The 12,396-nt window shown below is 41.9% G+C and overlaps 1 long non-coding RNA gene across 1 annotated transcript; it reads right to left on the reverse strand.

Annotated features, from left to right (window-relative positions):
• Positions 1-1,098: 1,098 nt before the first annotated feature.
• LOC119492151 lies at positions 1,099-11,516 on the reverse strand. The gene is made up of 3 exons (XR_005207723.1): positions 11,506-11,516; positions 6,423-6,427; positions 1,099-1,172 (listed from the first exon to the last, which is right to left on the reverse strand). It is a non-coding gene; the product is annotated as an uncharacterized LOC119492151 (long non-coding RNA).
• Between the last annotated feature and the right edge of the window lie 880 nt (positions 11,517-12,396).

Below are 12,396 nucleotides of genomic sequence, written 5' to 3' on the forward strand. Positions count from 1 at the left end.
AGAGAGAGAGAGAGAGAGAGAGAGAGAGATGTTTCTACGTGCCTCCCCCTGCTGATTTTGACAGAGAATCGTTCATATATGTAGTATAAAAAACAGGAAAGTCTGCTCAGAGGAAGTCGTGGTGGATGGATGGGTCAAACAAACAAACACAGACTTAAACCAAGGAGACTGTTGTTCGTGTCCCGTGTTAAACCGAGTCAACTTTGACTTGTTTTATCTTACTTTTTACGTAGCTTATGCACTTAACTATAACAACGCATATTTAAAGGCAGGGTTGGTAAATATTTTACAAACATTTGTTGTTATATTAGTTGAAATTGTCATTACATCCTAACAGCAATCAATAAATCAAAAGCTCTGACAAAAAAAAATGGGTTAGAAGGGTTCTGCCCCTTTGAAGCTTGAACCCTAATAATAATAATAATAATAACAATAATAATAAACCGACACAAACTTCAGGGCTTGAACCCTAAAAAGCCGTTATCTGTGGCTGTCATAGGACTGTAATAAACCCATCCAATGATTTCATTCAAGCCCGTGAACTCATTGCACGTCACCAGAATCTTCCCCAAGCTGCCAACTTGACAGCTGTGTGTACTAACAAAAGCCATGTTTGTTGTTTACGTTCATTATGATATGTTTATGTAAGTAATGATAAATTAGGGCAGTTGCTTTGGAGGGAGGCCTGAAGCGACGGACGGTCCGTGTTGCTGACTTGGTGACTTTCTTGCTAGATTTAGGGACTTAAGAAGCTAGTAAGCAGCGAGTTCTGCTAGCTACTTTCGTTGGAAAAGAGTTGGCAACACTGGGATCGGTTTAGCTGTTGGATTATTTTTTAAAAATCTCATGTACTCTTGCTAGTTTCTCAAGATCACACAACCTGCCTTTAAGTCATGCAACACACAAGTTATTTTACTTAACAAAAATACTTAATTTAACCCAAACCATGATCTTTTCTTACACCTAACCAAAGACTTTTGTTGCCTAAACCTAACCAAGGAAAAATAAAAACTATGTTGGATGTTTATTTTGAAAAGATGATTTAACGAGTGGAAAAAGACGATTTAACGAGTGGAAACTGACACGTCGTCTGACATGTAGAACATCATATTTTGAAGCGTAGGACCACTGACCAAGTCAGTATTTGAAGAGTTGGGAGTGAGAATGTGTTGCTTATGGAAATCTTGGCCGCAATTCCAACTATCATTGTATCTTTTAGAAGATATTATTTGTTTGATTGACAGATATCTCAGCCTATACCATTGTCATAAATCAACAGCCACCAAAACCTCTTCCCCTTTGCATAAACCAAACTAAACCCACGTTGTTTCAATGGATAACATGAAACCTATTGTAATCTTGCAAAGCTGTATTACAATGTTGCTCTGTTTGTCAACTGACTGGCACTTGTCAATGTGTCCACATGCATGTGTATGTATCTCTATCGACGTGTGCCACTGTGTGTGCGAGTGTGTCTGTTTACCTCGGTTTGTTCCAGTGTCTCCTGCAGCACGCGGGGGATCGGTGGGTTATCAGTGTAATTGGATCACCTCCCTGTCATCTTGTCCCGGTGTTTGTTGATAGGCCCTGTTTTAATTTGGCCTTTGTCTCTAATCTACGGTAGCTGGCCCCGTTACTGCAGTAATCCCTCAGATAAGTGGCAGGCAGATTGGGTATCCGAGGAGGAGAAGCCATGTGCCTTGGCCTTGTTCGTAAGCCTCTGTAAATATGAAGGAGGGAGGCTATTTAATGGGGAAAGCAGAGTGAGATGAATGTGTGTTATGGAGCAGGGCTTCTGTTAGAAAGCTCAGGGACTTCACTCAAAAGTCAAACCAAGGTCAACAGAAGGTGTCAGCCAAGGTCAGAGGGGTTTCTAGCATTTTGTAGCTATTCCTCTGGATGTCACTCCCAGTGGGGATTACTGCTGAGACTCGCTATCACACAGCCTACAGTCCTCGACATGACAAAGACCAGTTCAGCCTAATAGCCATGACATCACTAGTCAAATCTCTTGAAAGGAGAGTGTTTGACTCATCTGCTAATTCTTTAAGTCTTCTACCCATAATGTTAAGTCAGAATGTTTTTACACACTTGCAGCATGATTACAAATATGTTCTACTGCCTTTCTCTCTACAGACATCTGGTCTCATTCACCAATATCTTCTTTGTTTGTTCTTAAATTTGTTCTTAAGAAAGGTCTACGTCATAATCATTACGCGTTCTTAAACCGTAGAATTGTTCGTACCTGTGTTCTTTTAATGATGAATCCTATTGTCCTCGTAAATTCCTAATTAGCAGGTAAACAGCCCGCAATCGCCATAAAAGGGCCTGCAGGTGTTCAGTACTGGGTTCAGACGTGGACTCAGATGCAGCACACAACGATGAGGTAAGTAAGAACAAAAGATTTATTATAAAAAATAATGTTCTTTTAAAATCCTCCCGAAGGTAAGGTGAATCTAATCGTGATCCGGGGAGGGGGAATGGCGTCAGAGGGAGAGCAGGCAGGTAAGTAGCAGGGAGTGAAGGCAGCTGGCAGGTAGGCAGACCTGGGCAGAGGAGAGCAGGGTTAAGCAGTATCCAAAAAACTGGCAAAGTCAAAGCAAAAATGAAAACGAGGTAATTTGGCCCGAAAACGTCTACTACCACTGAGGGCGACGGAATGATCTGGCGACGTCTGGCAGGAAGACCGGAGTTGATATACTGCAGGTGGGTGTCTTGATAGGATGATTAGTGTCAGGTGTGCGACCACAACCCCCTACACACAGACAGACTAGACAGACAGGGGAAGAACACAGGAGACAAAAGGGCGGGGAAACAGAGGAAACACTGGGAAAACTGGAATGCCAGGTGATATCATGACAGCATGGCCGTGTGCACCATGCACCGTGCATCATGCTCAGCACGACTTTCAACAGCGTATTTTTTGTGCATTTTCCCACGAATGTCCAGCAAAACGTGACGCATGTGTCCACATCCGCTCCAGTCTTTTCAAAATAAAACTACTTAGTTAGGCTTAGGGAAAGATCGACTTGGTTAGGCTTTGGCAACAAACTACTCAGTTAGCTTTAGGAAAAGATTGTGGTTCGGCTTAAAATAACTCCAGAAGTGCCGTAACTTAAGTACAGAAGTTACGTGCCAAATAAATCAACGGTGACTTCTGGTTTCACACGGACACGAACACCAGACTCCTGGGCGAAAGTCCGGAGTTTTTTAACTCACCCATACATCCCAACCTCCACCCGACGCTGTGTTTGCTGCTCTTCATACTTCCCATTTACAATGACGTGGATTACATAATAATGATTTTGTGCTGACCATCACGGAAAAAAAATTGGGAAATTTGAGTCCATGTACACAAATTAATACAAGGAATTTCATGACTATTTCACAAACTGCTGTGCGACTGGGCTGGCCAGAGACACAGTCAGACATGATTTCACTTGTAGCAATTTTAATTCTGTACTTAACAAAACAAACCAGCATATATTCCCACTCTAAAGTCTACATTTTATCTTGCTTCTCACTTACAAGCACTACCTGGTGGTGAAAACCATGCAGCACATTCCCAAACATGCTGCTTAAAATAACACTGTAGCCTAAAAAAATATCACATATAAAGACAATGTTCTCTCTCTCTCTCTCTCTCTCTCTCTCTCTCTCTCTATATATATATATATATATATATATATTCATTGATTTTATATTTCTCTTGTTTTTATTTGCATATTTGGTATTGAGGTAATATATAAGTAATGGAAAGTAATCAAGTTTGTGTACTGATCCTGATGAAAGAAAAACTGTATTGAGACAGCTCTGACCAAGTCTATCACCTGTGAACTTGACCTACTTGACTTGGTCATATTTCTAAATTATAAAATCACTTCACCTATTGTGTAATGTGATGGCAGCATAAGAAAAGAAATAAAAAAAATATACTGTAAAGAGCATATAATGTGATGATAGGGGCAATAAAAAGATCTGCAGTGATGTCCGTAAGTCAGTGTAGGAATAACTACTCACACATGAGTTATCCTTTTTTTTGTTTTTACTTAAATGAACTTGCTTCAGTTATTTAGGAATGGAGCCTCGTGCTTGCATTAGCTGATTGACATCAGCTGTTTCATTCATGCTACACCAGCTGTTTGGTTATCAGTTGACTGGTGACAACCATCACTGTACACATGCATGACATGTGTACAGTATGGCCTTTAAAACCTGACACTTCTCACTCTTACTCTGCTAATGAACTCATGCCAATGATGCTTGCTGCTGCTGCTGCAGCTTCTCCACCATCCTAACCTCCACCTTACGTGCTATTTCTGCTATTGTTGGTTTAACTAAGGTTAAATGTTCATGTATGTTTATTAAGTGGGGATTAGTTATCCAGAAGACCCTCGTTAGTTTGAGAGCTCCCTCAAAGAGCAGGACCTTTCCCGTGAAATCCAACTGTGTAACATTTGCTATAAATGGTCAGTTCCTCGATAGAAAGTGTCCCGACTGCTGACTCAGGCAAAAACATTGTAAAATGTACACTGTAAAAATCTCTGCCAGCCAAATGCTCCCGGCTCTCTTTACTGCATTTCTTTGGCGGTATACTGTGGCCTGAATAAATATGGCTGAGTATCCAAGTTAGCCAAAACACTGTTAAATGTACACTGTAAAGATCCCCGTCCATAACATCCTCTGCACTCATATTTGGCTGAAATAGCCTGTAGTTCTTCCTACCACCAACTACGTCACTGTCATGTCAAATGATGACACTGGATGCAGAAGAATGACAGATTTTGCAGCTGCATCCCAGAGACACAGAGAACATCGGCAACAACTGCAGACATGTTTCACACTACAGTATATCCCAGATGACACAGATGGGTAGAGATAAGGTTGAAAATCTGCAAATTTTCCCTTCAACATTGTTTAAAAGCAGACTTAAAACATGACTATGTCCTGTGAAGTTGATTAGTTTCTGTGTTTTGTATTTAAGTGGATTGCCTGCTATTATAACTGTGTATAGATGTTTAATAGTCTTTTCTTTTCTGTGAAGCACATTCCATCTCCTCTTGTATGAAATGTGTATTTTTATATCAATAAAAATTTTGCTTACTCACTTCTCTTGCTGTCTTTTGGTATTTTCAGCATTCTGTGCAACTTGTGACACACTCAACGGTGTTTATTGCATTTCACACTGAGGTAAACTTGTCATTCTTTAAGCTCAGTGTAGCAGCCATCTGCCAGTCCTGAGGGTGACTTGGTGATGAGTATGACATCATCACCGCGGATAAGAGACAACCAATAACAGAGCTGCTCAGTTGACTCTTTGACCCGGCTGATGTCATGGGATCCTGGCTGACCGCTGCAGCATCTGATGCTTATCAGGGTGTTAGCATGCTGAGAGGATATGGAGAGGCTGAAGTGATGAGGTGGAAGTTTTCGCCTGACACCCCGGCAACTGTCTGACTCTTCAGAAGTAAAAAGAGAGAAAAGAACCCGTGGTCCCAGGCTCGTTTGGAGAGGAGCCTAATTGAATTAGGGCAGAATGAGAACATGGAGGAAGATTTCACATGCTTCGTAAATGCCTGGAGATCCGTTACTTAGTCTTGGCAGGATTCTGGGCTCTTTTAAGCTGACACTAAAACCATTGAGTACACTGAGAAATTACAGCCATCGAGAGGGGAACTCAACCTCTTTTCCCAACCGGGGAATCCAGGTTCATCTTTCTGGCACGCAAACATGTACAGCTGTCTGGAAAAAGAGCTCAATAATTCAAATGTATAGGTTTCCGTTCACATCATTTTAGTGGTGACCTTTTGAGTTGTATGCTTCAAAGTCTGCTCTCAATTAGGTCATTTAAATACAGTAATTTATATTTGCTTTTTTGCAATTTTATTTTAACAAAATATAGTGTTGTACATTATGTTGACACTGCACATGATTGCATGCATTTGACTGTTACTTGAGCTTGACCCTGGGTGTCTATAATTTAACTTGAATGAAAGTGAATATTGCATCTCATAATCAAACTATTTTACATGACATTATTTTATTTTTTATCTTACAAAACATTAATTAGGAATCAACAAAACAGGACAAGTTTGACAAAAAACAACTCCAACTAAAAGGACCACATATTAGCTTTTTTAACCATATCACACAATGCACGATCTACATGAGCGTACAGAGTTTACTCAGTTGCAGGTGGATGTAGTGCATGTTCACTTACTTTAGGATTTTTTTTAAAAAAAGCTTTAAATGACCTTGAGTTGAGATTGTATTTTTCAAGGTTTGGAAATAGGTGCTTTATAACAAGATTATAAAAAAAGACTTTGTTCATAAATCTTGCTGGAGAAATCAAGAAAAGGCCCCCATGCATATGTGTTGTTTGAATACATAAAAAAGCATATAGATGCTTTTATTCATGAAACAAACCCTGTCTGTCTTTATTGTAGAAACCATTTCACATCACATGTAGTTTACCTATTATGTGTCTTGACCAAGTCTCTCTTGTAAAACAGAAAGTTCCAACATTCCAACATTTTGAACATCTTTCTAAGCTGCTGCATTTATTTTACGTTATTTTTTTTAATTTGTTCCTCTTTATGATGATACACCTACATTGTTGTTGTGATGGTTCTGTACCACACAGATCACCTGTCAATCAAACTGTGCGTGCATCTGTGCATATTTACTTTTGTTGTAAATAAAGAAAAAATACAAGGTATGGAGGTGAATGGACATGTGTTGGCATAGCTCACAACCTTGACAAAACAAACAAACTTTAAAATTCATTATAGCCTGTGTGCAAATGTGAAAGTAGGAACATTTATTTATAGGAAAAAAATTTTTGATTTTGATTCAATGCTGTGGGCGCCATAAACAAAATTGCATTCACCTCCATAGTATCGGGTGTGAAGACAGACATTTTAGAATCGGTCTAGTTGCTGGTGAAGTCCGTGCAGCACTGAGGCCGTACTCTCGGCTGACACCCTCTGACAGGAAGCTTTGTCTTTGCTCTGCTCTTTGTGCTGCAGTCTGGTCCATGCCATCTCCGGGCCTCCTGCTGCACTCGTCCTGTTTGCCCTGTCCTCCCCAGCAGCAGGGCTCGCTGGCCTGTTTGTTTTAATCAGCACTATGTTTGCCAAAGAGCTTACTTCAGGAGATGGGAGTCCTTGTGTGTTCTCCTACGATGCAGAGAGGATGAGGCCAAGTGGGGGGTGGGTGAGTGAGGGCACGACTATGTGCCTTTAATACATATTTTCTCCCTCATTTTCAAGATTTTGGCTCCCCTTTGGTTTTAGGTTAAAGGTGCATTAAAGGGTGTTCTTTCGGGGAGGGTTGATCAATAGCAATGATTCAACAGTTACTCGGCCAGGTGCTGAACTGTATGACTTTTCAACTCTGTACTCTATTTTGGAACAAATACTCTTCATCAAAGGCTCTCACTGTACACAACTCAAGTTAGGGAGGACAGTGCTGTAAATGAAAGCTATGGAAACTGAAAAGACTTATTCTCAGGCCAAAAAGACAATGACAAAACAATGTTTTCCATTGAGACTTTTGTGATGATAATATATAGATGTGAATGGATAGATGAGACTAGAACTTTCTTTTCTTTTCTATGATTTATGACTATATATAATCTGTGTCAGAGACATGTCAAAGTTACAGTTCAATGACTTTGCTGTTGATACAAGTTTGGATTAATTAATAGATTTCTTACTCAAGAAATTTTTGTATTGCACCTCCATAAAGTTGGAAAAGTTAAAGAATGTTTTAATGAATTGATGACGAGATTAACCCCTAAATCTTCCATTACTCATCTGTGGTCTCCAATCTCAAACTGAGATGACATCATTGGGTTTTGTTTTTTTCTCAGACTTTAGAAAGCTCCTTCAGAGCCACGGAAATCATACAACTGTTTTCACAGACTGACTGGTGCTCCTCATGACAAGTAAACTGAATGTTATGTCTAAAGTCAGTGGCCTTTTAATGCACGTATGAGGACCCCGTTACGTAAACAGACTTTAGCAATTTACAGATTAAAAAAAAAAATCACTTCATTAATACTCTTCATACAGGATTGAGAAAACTGTGTGTTTGTTCTTAACCTTAGAGTTATGATGGGGTTTTTGCTTGATAACTCTCATCATCATGACAACACTCGATGCACTCTGCCAGCTCCTTGTGTGACCAGGGTCTCAGTCTGCTACACATTAACTAACCAACAAACTTTGTTTGAAGCACACTGAGGTCTTAAGTCTCACAAATATGCTCCTTAAATAATCCTCATATCTTTGTATGGTGGAGAGTTTTTTTGTTGCACCGCAGAATCCCTCTTGCTCTCATTATATGCCCACTTTTGGCTTTCACATGCTCCACGCCTCTCCTCCCTCTTTTTTATTTGTTCTCCTTTTCTGCCTCGTCCGCCAGCCCTCATTTAGCACGTCCACTCCCAGCCAGACATACCATCTTTGGCATCACACCCTTCTGTCAGGCCGCTTCTCAATGGCATCAGCTCAGCCCACTGCCCTTCCAACACCCTCTTTTGTCAGCAGCACAAAGTTGATCTATTTACCCACCATCCGACTGATCTTTTTCACAAACAACCCAGGCTAAAGGAAGGAGGGGATGCAGACATGTCAGCCAGCCAGTCAAACAACCAGTGAGCCAGCTTGCCATCCAAACACGGCTCCTTTCCTTCAGTCGGCTGTAAAGCCCATCTGCTGGAGGCAGCATTAGATGCAGTATCCAATTCAATCCCTTCCCTCAACCTTCCAGAAAGCTTTTAGCCACATTTTAGCACACAAAAGCTGCTGCTCTGGCCTTTGTAGCTTGAGCTTCTATTTAAGAAGGTGAGGGTGAGGATGCAGGGAGAAGAAATCAATAAAGTTTCCTGGCTCTCAATCTTCTTGGCCTGCAGTAGAGGTGTTTTTAGGTTGAGAGGAGGAGGGAGGGGAGTGGAAGGAGGTGGGCTGTTTTTGTCATTCATAAGCTTTGCTGACAAATCCTTGACATCATTTGGTGGATTGTATCGATAACTTCTTTCCCGGACTGCAGAGGACAAATCGAAATCATTTGTCTGGCTTTGTTGGGGTGGTGGTGATGGTGTGGGGGTTAGGATGGAGGGGTTGTCGCGGGCAGTGGGGGAGAGGATGACGTCGTCTGGGACAAAGCCGGTGCTGCCAGCCTCGGCCGTGACATTGGCAGCTGAAGGCATTTGTACCGCAGAGAAGTTCAAAGGTCACCGCGAGACAAGCGGGCTGTGAGTTCCTCGCAATTCTTAGTGTCGACAGACACCGTACAGCTGCTGTTCTTCACAGATGAACCTCCAATAGAATGATGCAGATCAGTATTCATCTTGGATCTAGTTTCCACTGTGACATTGATCACAACATCCCAAAATCAACAAAAATTGGAGGCAAATCAGAAAAAAAAATTACACCAAATTGGCACGAGTCTTGTAACACTGACTGATATCCCTTTTAATCCTAAAATGCGTACAAATATACAGTCACACTCACACACCCCAAAAAACACATTTATCTCACATAAATATGCCCACTCACACGGATCTGTATTCATGTATTCTTAGTGGGGGATGTTCCAGAGGGGAGAAAAGAACTTGCTTTGCCTGCCTGCTGTTTTGACAGTTGTGGGCTTGAGCGTCGAATGGCAAATCTCTTAATCTGCCCTTATTAATAAGAAAAACATGAGACTGTCTGATATTTTCACACACATTCTCATCTGCACCGAAACGAAGGGAATAGCAGAATACTGCAGAGGTGTTAGCATTACGTAAATTAAAAAGGAAGAAAAAAAAAAGATTGTGATAATACAAATGCTACTCTGGTGACACTCAGATCTAAATTGGTGTTAGCTTTGGTGGAAAGTGTGTGTGTGTGGGCTTTCTGCATTAGGAACGGAATGAGACGGTGCTAATCACAGTGTGTATCTGTGGCTGGGGGGGTTCTATTTGAGTGTATGAAAGTGGCAGACTAACTTAATTAGTTTGGTCCATGTTTGAGAGCTGTGAAAGGTCAAACATTTAGGTCTTAAAGGTCTGTCTGGACAATGCCCTACTGACCTTCATCTCTTGATTTGTTGGGGCTTTTTCTTGGTCTCCAGCTCCTAATAAACACTACAGCATCTCCAGAGCTTTTTAGAAAATCCAGGTCAGGCATTATAGGGTTAGGGTTAGCCTAACCCTAAATCCTACACCCCAGATGTCTGCTATGCTTTCTCCAAAGCCTGAGAAAATATACATATATTTGCTAAAAAAGGTCCAATCCACCCCTCCAATCATTCCCATTCACAGGTCTTGTGCATGTCTGATTCCAAATTCAAGTACTTCATTTTGTGCTATTTTTTGGTGATTTGGAGGCGGAATCTGGTATTAATACAGCTCAAATGAGAGAGGAGTATCAGGGTGGGGGATTGTTAGGGGATGAGAGGAAAGAAAGCGGACAGAGGTAGGGAAGGAGGGTAAAGCTTGTGGAATCAGATTTGGAACAAAGCCATAACATCATGCTGGTTCATAATAAGACACGCTACACGTGATAGACTGTATGAGCTGTGCCCACCACAAAGCACAGTCCAAAGGCAAAATTTAGCATAGTTTTATGTTGCATCAAACTAACTTGGTCGTACAATGTACTGTCCAACTATATCTGAAGCTGTTAGTTATGTCAACCACGGAGGACCGGTAGCTGGAACATAGAGAATGGATGCAGAGGCTGACAAGGTCAGAAGTGAGTAGCCAACGTTTTGCTGTAAGAGGGTTCCTGTTTATTCCATGCATTTAATTATCATGGAAGGACACTGGCTGCTGGAAACTAGTTTGAAGAAAAAGCTGATCTGGCCTGGATGGTAGAGGAGTGGACTTTTATAATGAAATGATCATGGGTGATGCATGATGACTTGAGAATGAGGTCGACCTTTGTTTATGATTTCTACAACCACGGTGTTATCGGAATGGATGAGTCTAGACTTCCTAGACCATTCGTGCCCCCAAAGATTGGTGGCTATGACGATGGGGTACAGCTCGTGGAGTGCAGACGAAGGAGAGCGGGACTCTGAGTCAAGAGATCTGAAGTCTGAGGGGCCAAGTGGAAGCGAACCATCTCTCTCCGTAGTAGCCGCCAAAAGCTTAGAAGAGCCAATTTGGCTACAGCCAGTGGTGGGGCCTCTTGGATCGCTGGGTTGGGTTGCTGTGTTGGCCGTCAGAGACATATTTGGAAGAGCAGAGGCCGTAGCTCTGCTGGGAAGTTTGGCTGTGGTCTGACAGCTGTGGGAATGTAATGGCTTGGGGAGGATCACTTTCGAATAGATCTTCAGCTGAATCAGAAGGATTGATCTGTCGTTCGGGATCCATAGTGAGTTGGCCACTTAATGTAATCAGAGCTAGCATTTGTCTTACTTTTAGACTGATGTAAGCATGCGATCAAGCTCAAAGCACGGTCTGTCGTCGACAAAACTGAGACAAACAGGTCAGGATAGGTGCTTGACTACCTTCTGTGAGGTCTTGATTGGCTATCACTTATTAATGACATTCTTTTATTGGTTTTAGGGCGCTGTCTTCTGCGCCCTTTTTACACCCCTTTACTTATATTAAATGAAGCAGTATCAGGAGGAGGCTTTTCAGACCCGACACTTTGGACTGCCAGCCCGTTCTCATTCCCAGGGCGTCAAACACTGAGGCTTTGTCACGGCCATTGGCTTTCGATACAGCTGCACAAGGCACCCCTTAGTGCCGGTATGAAATGCACTGGGCGTTCCAATAACTACAATGTTAACCCATTCACGGTAACAGTAAACGCTCCGCGAAAGCGCACTGGGAGTGTGTTGACGTAGTTTAAAGAGTGAAAAGACACACACCAGGCTGGACGGGAGGTGTACGGGTCCAACAAACACAAGGCTTACATCCAGGAAATTTGTCTAACCCTTTTCTCTCCCGTTGGTCTTAGTTCTCACGACTGTTCATTCGTTGCTTGGACATTTTACTCGAGTTACAGTTAGATTTGCTCAACTCACCATGGACTATGAGCTGGTATGATGATGACGTATATTGCACACATAGCGCACAAGATTCGGTCACTCCTCGACCCACTAAACGGGTTGCTCCAGTCAGACGACATCCGTCTACTCACCGCTGTACACCTTGTTAATACAAGAGTCTGATTGCGTTGACAATAGCTGTAGTGAAACTGAGTTTTTGGACATTTTGGACAGCATTGACTGTGTCTCAGCATCCATCCTGTTCAGGTTGTGAGAACTCTTTTATTTCACCCCACAATCCTGCATTATTCATATTATAGCTCCCCCTTGCTCCAGCATTTTATCATAATAACACTCTGACTGGCTGGCTGAGGAGATGTTCTGTCTTTGAGAACCGACAAATGG

Source organism: Sebastes umbrosus, chromosome 7 (assembly GCF_015220745.1).
Source record: "Sebastes umbrosus isolate fSebUmb1 chromosome 7, fSebUmb1.pri, whole genome shotgun sequence".
Classification (NCBI taxonomy): Eukaryota; Metazoa; Chordata; class Actinopteri; order Perciformes; family Sebastidae; genus Sebastes; species Sebastes umbrosus.